This window comes from Peromyscus eremicus, chromosome 14 (assembly GCF_949786415.1).
Source record: "Peromyscus eremicus chromosome 14, PerEre_H2_v1, whole genome shotgun sequence".
Classification (NCBI taxonomy): domain Eukaryota; kingdom Metazoa; phylum Chordata; class Mammalia; order Rodentia; family Cricetidae; genus Peromyscus; species Peromyscus eremicus.
The window spans coordinates 84,902,832-84,913,224 of record NC_081430.1 but is presented as its reverse complement, the minus strand read 5'-3'; the positions used below and the strand labels follow the sequence as shown (position 1 = coordinate 84,913,224).

At 51.4% G+C, this 10,393-nt stretch overlaps 1 long non-coding RNA gene across 1 annotated transcript; it reads right to left on the bottom strand.

Annotated features, from left to right (window-relative positions):
- Nucleotides 1–399: 399 nt before the first annotated feature.
- On the bottom strand, nucleotides 400–5,758 carry LOC131924516 (uncharacterized). The gene is made up of 3 exons (XR_009382926.1): nucleotides 5,577–5,758; nucleotides 3,991–4,179; nucleotides 400–550 (listed from the first exon to the last, which is right to left on the bottom strand). It is a non-coding gene; the product is annotated as an uncharacterized LOC131924516 (long non-coding RNA).
- Between the last annotated feature and the right edge of the window lie 4,635 nt (nucleotides 5,759–10,393).

Here is a 10,393-nt window from a genome sequence, read left to right as displayed (position 1 = left end):
GAGAACACAACCCTCCGGCAGGGTTATTGTTGCTCTTCAGGGGCATTTTCATTCCTTGGCCTCCCCCGCAGGACTCCTTGGGCCTACGGAGGGAATCCAGCAAAGGCCTTGGTAAGTGCTGAGACAGTGGGTGTACCTCTGTACCTACTGTGCTTTTACTCCCAGTACGCCAGGCGGGCCTCAGTTTCCCTCTTGGTGCACAGGGATTGAGAAGGCTCTGCTATTCAGAGGTGGAGTTCCTGGGGAATCTGGCAAGACAGAAAACACGAAGTATTTTCATCTTGGCTCTCTGGCTTCCTTGGACTCTGAGCCCGGAGGCTTTCGTTTCTTGATTCCTGTCTTCTTTTGTGCGGCTTCCAGTAAGGTAATTACCAGGATGGTGCTTTGAAACTCATCCCCGGCTGGAGGGATAGGAAGGTGGTATCCTCTGTGCCTGTGCCGAAGTTCACTCTGGTGGACATGGAGCTCAGAGGTTGTGAGTTCCCCTTTCTCCCCAAATCCAGGAAGCCGACAGGAAATGGCTTTTCTGATGCTCGACCTCACCTCCTCTCTGTGAATGGAGATAGCAGATCCCGCTTCAGTGAGGAACAGGGAAGGAGGCCCTGGGGAGGAAGCAGCCCTGCGAGAACACACTCCCTGCTAGAGAGGCAACCTTCTAGCGGCATTCCCAGTTGCTCTGTAGCCAGAGTTCCTTCCTCTCTAGCCATGGGCAGAGCAAGCCAACTGGATAACGAGAGGGTGGCCCCTAAGGCCACTGTTCACAAGCTCTGTCCTGACTCAATCTCTCCATGTGGGTGACGGCAAGAGGAGAGTGCCTGGCAGCTAGGGATATCCTCTCCTGGGTCAAAATGCTGTCTCCACCAAAACATCCCCCCCCCCCCTCTGGGAGACTACAGCAGTTTTCCAGTGTCACTACAGGCTCATAGGTGGCGGTGGGTGGAGAGAAGGGAAAGGAAGGAGAAAGGTGGAGGCGGGCCCCAGCCAACCTCTAGCTCCACCCACACCAGGCCAGCTGCCCTTGTTGACCCAAGCTGGGGTGGTGGTAGGGGTTCAGAGTCATAAGGCAGAAGATAACGGACAGACTGCACTTTACTGTTGACGTTTCGTTTTTACACTTTTACAGGAGGGTCACTTGTGCTGTAGCCTAAGCTGGTCTCCAGCTCGTGACAGTCTCCTGCCTCAGCCTCCTGAGTCCTAAAATTTAGGTGTGAACCACCGTAATTAGCATCATTCATCTTTTAGTGAGCAATTTTTTCTTATTATTACTGTTTTTGTTTTGTTTTAAGACAGGATTTCTCTGTGTAGCCTTGGCTTTCCTGGAACTCACTCTGTAGACCAGGCTGGCCTCGAACTCACAGAGATCCGCCTGCCCCTGCCTCCCGAGTGCTGGGATTAAAGGCGTGCGCCACCACCGCCCGGCATTATTTTTTAGCACCACCGTGAAGCAGGCTCAGACATAGATCCAACAAACACTTTAAAATTGGGGCTAGAGGGGTTAGAGACATGATGGATCAATGGTAAAGAGTGCATGCTGCTCCTGTCCAGGGCCAAGTTGGAGTCTTACTTAGCATCTACATCAGGCAGCTCACAACTGCCTGTAACTCCAGCTTCCAGGTACCCCAAGTCACTGTCGGGTATAGTCATGCATACATACTCCCACACAGATGAGCACACACGTATATACCTGAAAATAACACATCTTTTTAAAAATTGGGGCTCAGCAGTTAAGAACATGTACTCTCGCAGAGAACCTGGGTTCAGTTCTTAGCACCCACGCGACAGCTCACAATTGTCTGTAACCACACTTCTGGGGAATCCTATATCCTCTTCTGGCCTCCAAGGGCTCCTGCACGCATGTGGTACCTATGAATTCAAACAGGCACATACATGTACACATAACATAAATAGATGAATAAATGATTTTTAAATCCCTACCCTCTTAGAGTATCCATTATAGGAAATAAAAGACAGTCAAAATCCCAAATATGTGAGATAGTATGTCAGATAATGAGAAGCCCTGTGGAGAAAATAAACCAGGTAAGGAAGGTAGAAGTGCTCAGAGCAAGAATGGCTGAGGGTGTTGACAGGGAAAGCCTCTCACAGAATCATTGACCAGGGTTGACCAGATAGCTCACTGGGTCAAGGAGCTTTCTGTCAACCTGACAACCTGAGTTGGATTCCCTGGGACCCATATGCTGTCCATTGACCTCCATACATAGATATTGGTGTACACACATACAAATGAATAAACTAATTAAGTTTAAGTTTGATTTTAAAAACTTAAAAAAAAAAAAAAAAGCATTGGTCTGTCCCCAAATCTGCAGGCAGATGACTGCTGTCCCCATGAAGGATGATGAAGCCAGGTCACGGGAGCAGCACGGATTCAGAGGACTGGGAAGAGATGGTAACACTGGAATCTGAGCTCAGATCTGCCTGAGACTGGAGAGAGAGAGAGAGAGAGAGAGAGAGAGAGAGAGAGAGAGAGAGGAAAAAGGAAATAAGAGGGCGGATGGCGAGCTTTGCAATGGCCATCTGTTTTCCAAGCTGAAATCAGGACACGCTCTGAAAGGATTTTCCTGTTGCTAGAATTGAGAGCTGCCGTCTGGGAGAGGCGGTTTGGATGTTTGCCTGCAGGGTGGTATTTTTGAGACATTCCAGTGGCTTGTGGGGCCCATGAGACAGTCCAAGGGTAGGGCATTGCCATGGGAACCTCAGCCTGGCCACTGGGCCAGGATCCTGGTGCAGGGTCACATGGCCAAGATACTTCCTTGGTTGTGAACCAGAGACACCAAGGTCACAAAGATAAGCCTGAGCCACTGAACAGCCTGTGCTGGAGGGATATGGAAGGGAAGAAGGGTGGGTGTGGCCCACACCAGCCTATGTTCTGGGCCAATGAAGAAGAGAGGTCTGGTGGACTCCGGCAAGTGCCCCGGACAGGTCTGCAGGCAATGTGAGGAGAGAGACAGGCTTCCTCATAAGCTCAGTGTGGGCCTGAGCTTCCCTCCCTCTGGAGCGTTCTACTCCTCTGCCTTCCTAAGTCATGCAGAGACCACCTGATTGCTTGGTCATCTATGTGGTGGTTGTTGATAGTGCCCCCCCACCCCCACCCCCTCGGTTATGCCTAGAGCTGAGGCAGAAACTGTTCAGCTTGTGCATGGTAACTTCATAAAGAGTAAGGCTATTGCCCGTTTCCATCTACCCAGTAGGAGACCGAGGGCCTGCCAGGCTGGAGGGCTGGGCAGAATGGAAAGAATTGGAGGGCTTGGGAAACACATGACCCAGTCACCCAAGGCAGTTGCAGGTTCCCAGCCAAACCCGGCTTGTGGGTTGGGGCTTTGTCAGCAACAAAAGAACAATACCCTTCCCCAAAGGCCAGGCGCGATGAAAGTACACGCCCTCCCTCTTCTCCAGTGGCCAACACTGTGCATCCAAATGTCCCACTGTTCATGGGAGCTGTCAGGTGCCTTCAGGGCGTCATGCCTCCTGCTTGGTGACACCTTCCTGGTGAATTTAGCATTGTCCTGAAGTTCATTTTAAAAGCATTGCATTTAAAGAAGGGCAAGAGGGGCTGGGCACCGTGGTAGAGTACTAGCCCAGTGTGCCAAAAGCCCCTGGGTTCAGTCTCCAACGGGGCGTAAACCCAGCGTGGTGACATGTCTGTTGTCCCAGCATCCATCCTAAACTACATACCAAATTTGAGGCCAGCCTGAGAAGCATGAAACTGTCAAATAAAAAAAAAATTAAAATTTTTTTAAAAAGGGAAAGAGCCAGAAGGACCAAACACGGCTGTCTCCCCCAGCTCTCTAACTCCCATGGCCTAAGTTTTTTTCCCTCAGGCCTTGGCCATGGCAGAGCCAAGGAGGGCTGGAATCCAGCCCAGCTTTTACCAATAATTCACCACGTGACCTCAAGCTTCCTCTCTGGGCCTCCTTGCCTTCATTTGTAAATTGAGGGGTTCAGACTAGACTGTTTCTCAGGTTTAACCCTGACCTTTAAACGATTGCATTCATTGATCTTCTTAGCTGGTTCATTCACACACAGCACTTCCACTTCCTGAAACGGTATTTTTTTTTTTTTTAAAGATGTGTTTGTTTACTGTCAGCCTTACTCCGCTTTGGTTCCTTGCTCCCTGAGGGCAGGAGATTTTGCTTGTTTTAGTCACTGTGAGATTCTTGCCATCTGCAAAAAAAAAGAAAAAGAAAAAGAAAAAGAAAAGACAAGACATGCATTTGTGTCTGTGTTCTGGAAGGAAGTGGACATAGATTGAACACTTGAGAGTCTGAAGGAGACGTCAATGAAAGCATCCTTTCTAATTGTAGAAGAGGTAAGAACTCAGCCCCCAGTGGTGAAGTTTCTGGGGCTCCACCCCTGAGGGTCTGAACGGTGGCTTGGCAAGAAAGCAGCCACGCCCATCTGGGGAGCAAGTGAGGACTCAGTATACCCATTCCAGACCTCCTTTTTCTTCAGCCCCTGCTTTCTGCTGGAAGGCCAGAAAGGAGGGACTGGGATCTGGAGGCGGGGCTCACTTAGCCCAGCACCTGATAAACGCATCTACGGGGTACTGACCCTGTGCCAGTGTGTACACTGCTGACCAGCATGTGATCTGCTCGTGTATGAAGCTAAGGCTGTGGCCACCAGGCTGCCCTACATGACTAGACAGGGTGTTGGGAATCCTCTGCTCGCTCTCTCTCTCTGGAGTGGCTCTCTAACTCTGTCTAGATCCAATCTGAGGCAGCAAGTCTGGTTTGTAAAATTGCTGTGAGGGTGGAAATAGAGTGAGTGAACGGAGATTGCAGGGTGGGGGAGGGGTTGGGGGGGGATGGAGACAGGGTCTATAGTCCATGAGAACTGGCTATGTGGAGCTGCCAGCCCTCAGCCAGATGACCTTGAAGTTGAGGATCTGAATCCCTACTCCATCATTCCTTTGCTGGGCAACCTTGGGCCTGCTTCTGGGCATCTCTGGTCCTCCGTTTCGTCCTCTGTAAAAATGCGGGTGGGGATCCAGGGGATGTACAAGTTCTGTGAGGCTTTAAAGAGCGTCAGTGCACCAGGCTTAGCACAGAGCCAGGACACACCGGGAAGGCTCTGTTATTATAATTAGAGACCAGAGGCCACCCCCTTCCCTATTCTCACTCCTCAGGGATCTCCACCCCCTCTCCAGTTCCCATTTAATTCTGAGTGTTTTAGGTCATTCTATGGCTGGCCGTCTGCCAAGTCTCTGACAAAGACAGGAGTTCCTGCTCATTCATCCTAATGCAAGTTCCTGCGTTTATGATAATAGGGGAAATGCATGAAAGGGCTCACTGCCTGTGGAGGGGAAATCGGCTTAGAATTGAAAACCGAGCCCGGCCTAGGCCCGGCTCTCCCCTCCCAGCGCTTTGGCTGGGCCGCCAGGAGGGAGGAGCTGCGAGGGGAAGAGGGAGGTGAGGCCGAGCTCACTGAGGGGGACCGCAGGGCAGGGAGGGGGGTCGGGGGGAGAGGCCCCGGTCCGCCCGCCCGCCCGCCGGCCCGCCCGGTGAATGGGTTTCAGGGTGGCTGAGGAAGCCTGCCAGAAAGGCGGAGTGAAAAGGCCAGACCCTGCGAGGCGCTGCACTAGCCGTTTCCATGGCGACCCCAGCTGCCTCTGGGCCCCGTTGCCGGCTGGCTCCGTGGTGGGGCCTCGTCTGCCACCACATGGTGACTCAGCTTGAAAAAGAGGCAGAGGAAATCTGAAGGGTTGTCTACCCACCCCACCCCACCCCCGCCCCCGTCAGTGTCACTGTGCTCCGGGCCACACGGACAGGCACCGGGGTGGGGGGTTGGGGGGGGGTGGGATCCTGAAGCCGGTTGATGCAAGGTGCATCTGGTCTAGAGGGGAGCTAGGGCTGGTAGGCAAGGTGTCTGTCTGGCAGCCAGGGACGGGGTCTTGGAAATTTATTGGCCGTGGGTGAGAAATACTAGGAGCTTGTGCGTGCGTGTGTGTGTGTGTGCGCGTGTGTGTGTGTGTGTGTGTGTGTGTGTGTGTGTGTGTGTGTGTTCAGAGACTTCAGATCTCCTGGAGCTGGAGTTACGGGCGGTTGTGAACTACCTGATGAGAATGCTAAGGACTAAACTTGGGTCCTCTGAAAGATCAGTTAAGGTATCTATCTCACTGGCCTCAGCAGGCAGATATTTAACACAGAGAAACCACTAGTGAGACTGGGGAGATGCATCCGTGGGTAAAGACACCTATGAGGACCTGAGTTGGATCCTAAGGACCCAAACAGTCGGTCGGTGGAAGGAGAGAACTGACTCCTGAAGGTTTTGGTATTTTTGGTGTACACGCACACACAATAAACAAATAAACAAACAAATAGACAAATAAATGTAATTAAGTGGGGGGCGGGGCAGGCTGGAGAGATGGCTCATCAGTTAAGAAGAGCATTGGCTGTTCTTCCAGAAGACTTGGGTTCTATTCCAGGCCCCCGCAAACTCCAGTCCCAGGGGATTTGATGCCCTCTTCTGGCCTCTGCAGGCACCAGGCACACCCATGGTACAGACATACATGCCAGGAACAGACATACACACTAGCAAAACATCTATACGCGTAAAAGCAAAAATAAAGGTTACAACATGAAGAACAGAGTGAAAACTGGAAAAGAGGAACTGTCAGTATTCATCTTGTCTGTCTGTCCCGGAAGGAGTCCCCGCTCCTCTCCTTTAGGCAGCAAGCCCCTCCCGAGGCTGCAGCCAGGGCAGTACTTTCTGAACGTGGGGGCCGAACAGGGAGGGATACGGCTGCCTGGTTCCTTTTTTTATGAGAGCTTTATTAGAACCCTCTGGACCATTCCCATCTGCCTCTCCATAGAATGCTTGCTATTCGGTGATAAAATGGGGGTGGGGCCGGGGTTCCATTAGTTTCCAGGCCTGCCCTGTGTTCATGAGCCCCAGATGACCTTGACTTCCTCCCCTCGTAAACCCTTACTCAAATTGTCTTCCGAAGACCAACACTTTGCACACACCGGTGGACCCAGCTACTGGAAGGCTGAGGCAGGAAGTTTCCTGGACTACATAGGGCATCCAAGACCAGTCTGGATAATTTACAGATGCCTTCTTCCTGGGAAATTCGAGAGAGCGAGAGCACACACACTGGAGATATGTAGGTCAGTGGTAGACCACTCACAAAACACAAAAGCCCAGGGATCAATAGCTAGTACTGGGCGGGGGGGGGGGGGGGGGGGGGGAGGGGAGCCCCACACTTAGTTCTGTAGTACCCTTAATGCTACATGTGTGCTGCTCACTTGCTTGTGGGTGAGTGCTGGAGGTGGGAGAGAAGGCCACAGAAACAGGGACGTCCTCAGTGGAGTTCTTCACCAGCTTCAGTTCGAGAACATTGAATGCATGCAATGAGTGAGTGGCTGGATTATAACAAAGACCTGCAAGCTGGGCCTGGTGGCTCACGCCTGTCATCACAGCCTTTGGGAGATGGAGACAAGCAGACCTGGGCTTTCAGGCTATCCTTGGCTTCATAACGTTGGAAGCCAGTCTGGGTGAGATGAAGCCCCATCTTCTATAAACGAACAAACAAACAAACACATACATACATAAGTGAACGAACAAACAAATAAATGATATATGTGTGTATATATATGTTTATATAATTTGTGTACATATATATGTATATGTATATACCTTGGAATACAATACAAAAAGAATCTAGGGCAGTTGGGGAGAAGATCTTTTTGAGAAGCTGGCAATCGGGCTGGAGAGATGGCTCAGCCACAAAAGGCTAGGCTTACAACCAAAAACCAAAACCGAGAGAAGGTAGCATTCTAGGGGAGATTTGGAGGTTGATATGCAAATAACTACTAGAAAGTTTTCCAGGGAGTGGGAACCACCAGTGCAAAGAACGTGGCATGCTCTTGGAAGGCAGCTGCTGGGGGTGGAGGGGCAAAGAGCAGGAGCAGATGTTACAGGGCTCTGTGGCCCGTGGGGTGGAGTTTGGTTTTTGAGGTAAATGCATTGTATAACCATTGTGAAGTTTGCCCAGGGGACTGCCAGGATGGGGCAAGGCTCTGGCTTCTAATGGAGAAAGGGTAGGGGTGAGGTTGGCTGCAAGCAGATCTCTGGAAGTAGAGAGCAGGGGGTGGGGAGGTGAGAGGTGGAGTGTGTAGAGGGTTGAGGGAGTTGGAGAAGGACGGACACCAGGACAGGATGGAACTGAGGGACGGACTGTGGGCTGGAGTAGGAGGCGAGAGGTTGAGTCGTAGACTTTAGGTTTTAGGCTGAAGGGTCGGTCCCAGTACACATGATAGACAAGACAGTATTCACACTGTCAAAGCCCCCAACTCACCACAGAGCCGCCAGGGACAGAGCAGCGAGAGCCCTGTGTGAACGGTGCTGTGCACAGGTGTTGGAGACAGTGTCACAGAGGTTAACATGTCAACTAGTTAGGCATGTTTTCTGTTTGTTTGTTTGTTTGTTTGGGGCTTTTGCTCTTGTTTTTCTGGTGCACAGTCTCATGTGGCCCATGTTGTTCTTAAGAAGGCACAGGCTGGCTGGGCGGTGGTGGCGCACGCCTTTAATTCCAGCACTTGGGAGGCAGAGGCAGGTGGATCTCTGTGAGTTCGAGGCCAGCCTGGTCTCCAAAGCGAGTTCCAGGAAAGGCGCAAAGCTACACAGAGAAACCCTGTCTCGAAAAACCAAAAAAAAAAAAAAAAAAAAAAAAAAGCACAGGCTGGCCTTGAACTCCTCCTATTCCTCTGTCTCTACCTCCTGAGTGCTGAGATTTCAGGCACATGCCACCATATTTGGTTTTAGCGTGTTTTTGAAGGTGCTCCCTGCAAAGTAGCTTTGGGGCCTTATGTCCCTGCTTCTGCCGAGTCAGCTTCTGATTGTCTTTAGGTCTTTCCTCACAGCTTGAAGCCTCAGTTTCCACAGCTGGAACATCTGCATTTGGGAAGAATGAAGTGAAGCTAGGCTGTGGTGGTGCACACCTTTAACCTCAGCACTCAGGAGGCAGAGGCAGGTGGATCTCTGAGTTCAAGGCCCCCCTGGTCTACTGAGCGAGTTCCAGGACAGGCAGGGCTGCACAGAGAAACCCTGTCTCAAAAATAAATAAGTAAATAAATAAGTAAATAAATAAATAATGAAGTAATAAGATGGACTGGACCAGCCTAGCACAGTCTAGCCCATAGTAGGTGATTTTCATCACAAAGACCAACACCAGCCTCTGTTCTTCTAAGTGTTATGATTACAGGCTTCTGGCTCATAGTAGGTACATAATGAGTTGTTTGTTTGTTTTTGTTTTCTGGAACTCTCTTTTTCCTCTATGTTCCTCACATAATAGCAGAATTGGTTATGGATGGTGTAGGGTGTGTTTGTAAGAACTCAAAACCTTTAATGGCCTTGGGCACCTAAAGTACCTTTGCTGAGAGGACCGAAAATGTGCACTTTGTGATGACATTGAGAGAATGCAGGCCAGAGGTTAAGAGGATGAGCTGGGGACCCCGTTAGGTATGGTGGAGGAGGGAGCCTCGCTGGGGTGGGGAGGGACTGCTTGGCATGATCTCAGCAGTCCAGGCTTCCCAGATCGGGAGCCCAGCTGAGAGCTGGGGGAGAGGCGGAGAGGAGGAGACTGCCTGGGGCCCTGGGGGGACGCGGAGGGCTCGGGCTGCCAGGCTGCCAGCTGACCCTGTTATTTTTAGCTCTGGAATGTGCCTCCTGAGCCCCCTTTCCCTTCTGTTTATCTTGCTTTTGAATCCTGATTCCCTCTGGCAAGTCTGTATGGGGGAGGGAGTCGGGACCTGAGAGTGTCACATGGGGAAAGACTGAGAGACAAGAGAGACCAGTTGGGATGAGCCCTTCTTTCCTTCCCCGTCTGCAATCCAGAGCTGAGCTGCTCTTCCCTTCTTTCTTTTTATCTCTTGCCTTCCTTTCCCTTTTTGGAGACAGACTTCAGGGTCCTCCGGCCTCAGCCGCTGGAACAGTAGAGTTGCGGGCATGGGGTACACACAACCCCAAGCTCTTCTCCTCATGCTTTTTAGTTGAGGGAACGGAGACCGTCCTGCTCTGGGAAACCTTGGCTCTCATTCAGTTGTCCTGTTTACCACCAGTGCAGGCCCTGGGCTCTGCTCAGCCAGGCTCCCCATACCACTTCCAGCACCTCCCTGGCCAGGACACACCGTGGGCTCCTTGAAGAACAGCAGGACCCACTAGATTGGACACAGGTGTCTTGGAGTCTGCCCTCTCCTCTGTGAAGTTGAGACCACCCAACACAAGAGATGCTGAATAGGGAGCTCTCTTGACGCTGGGCACTGCTCAGTCAGTATCAGGCAGTTCAGCCAGTAGGGTAAGTCACATGGCATTGGTGTCCATGGCTGCTGAGGGCCTTGAGTCTCCATGGGTTTTTGTTGGTCACTTGAAAGAAGCCACA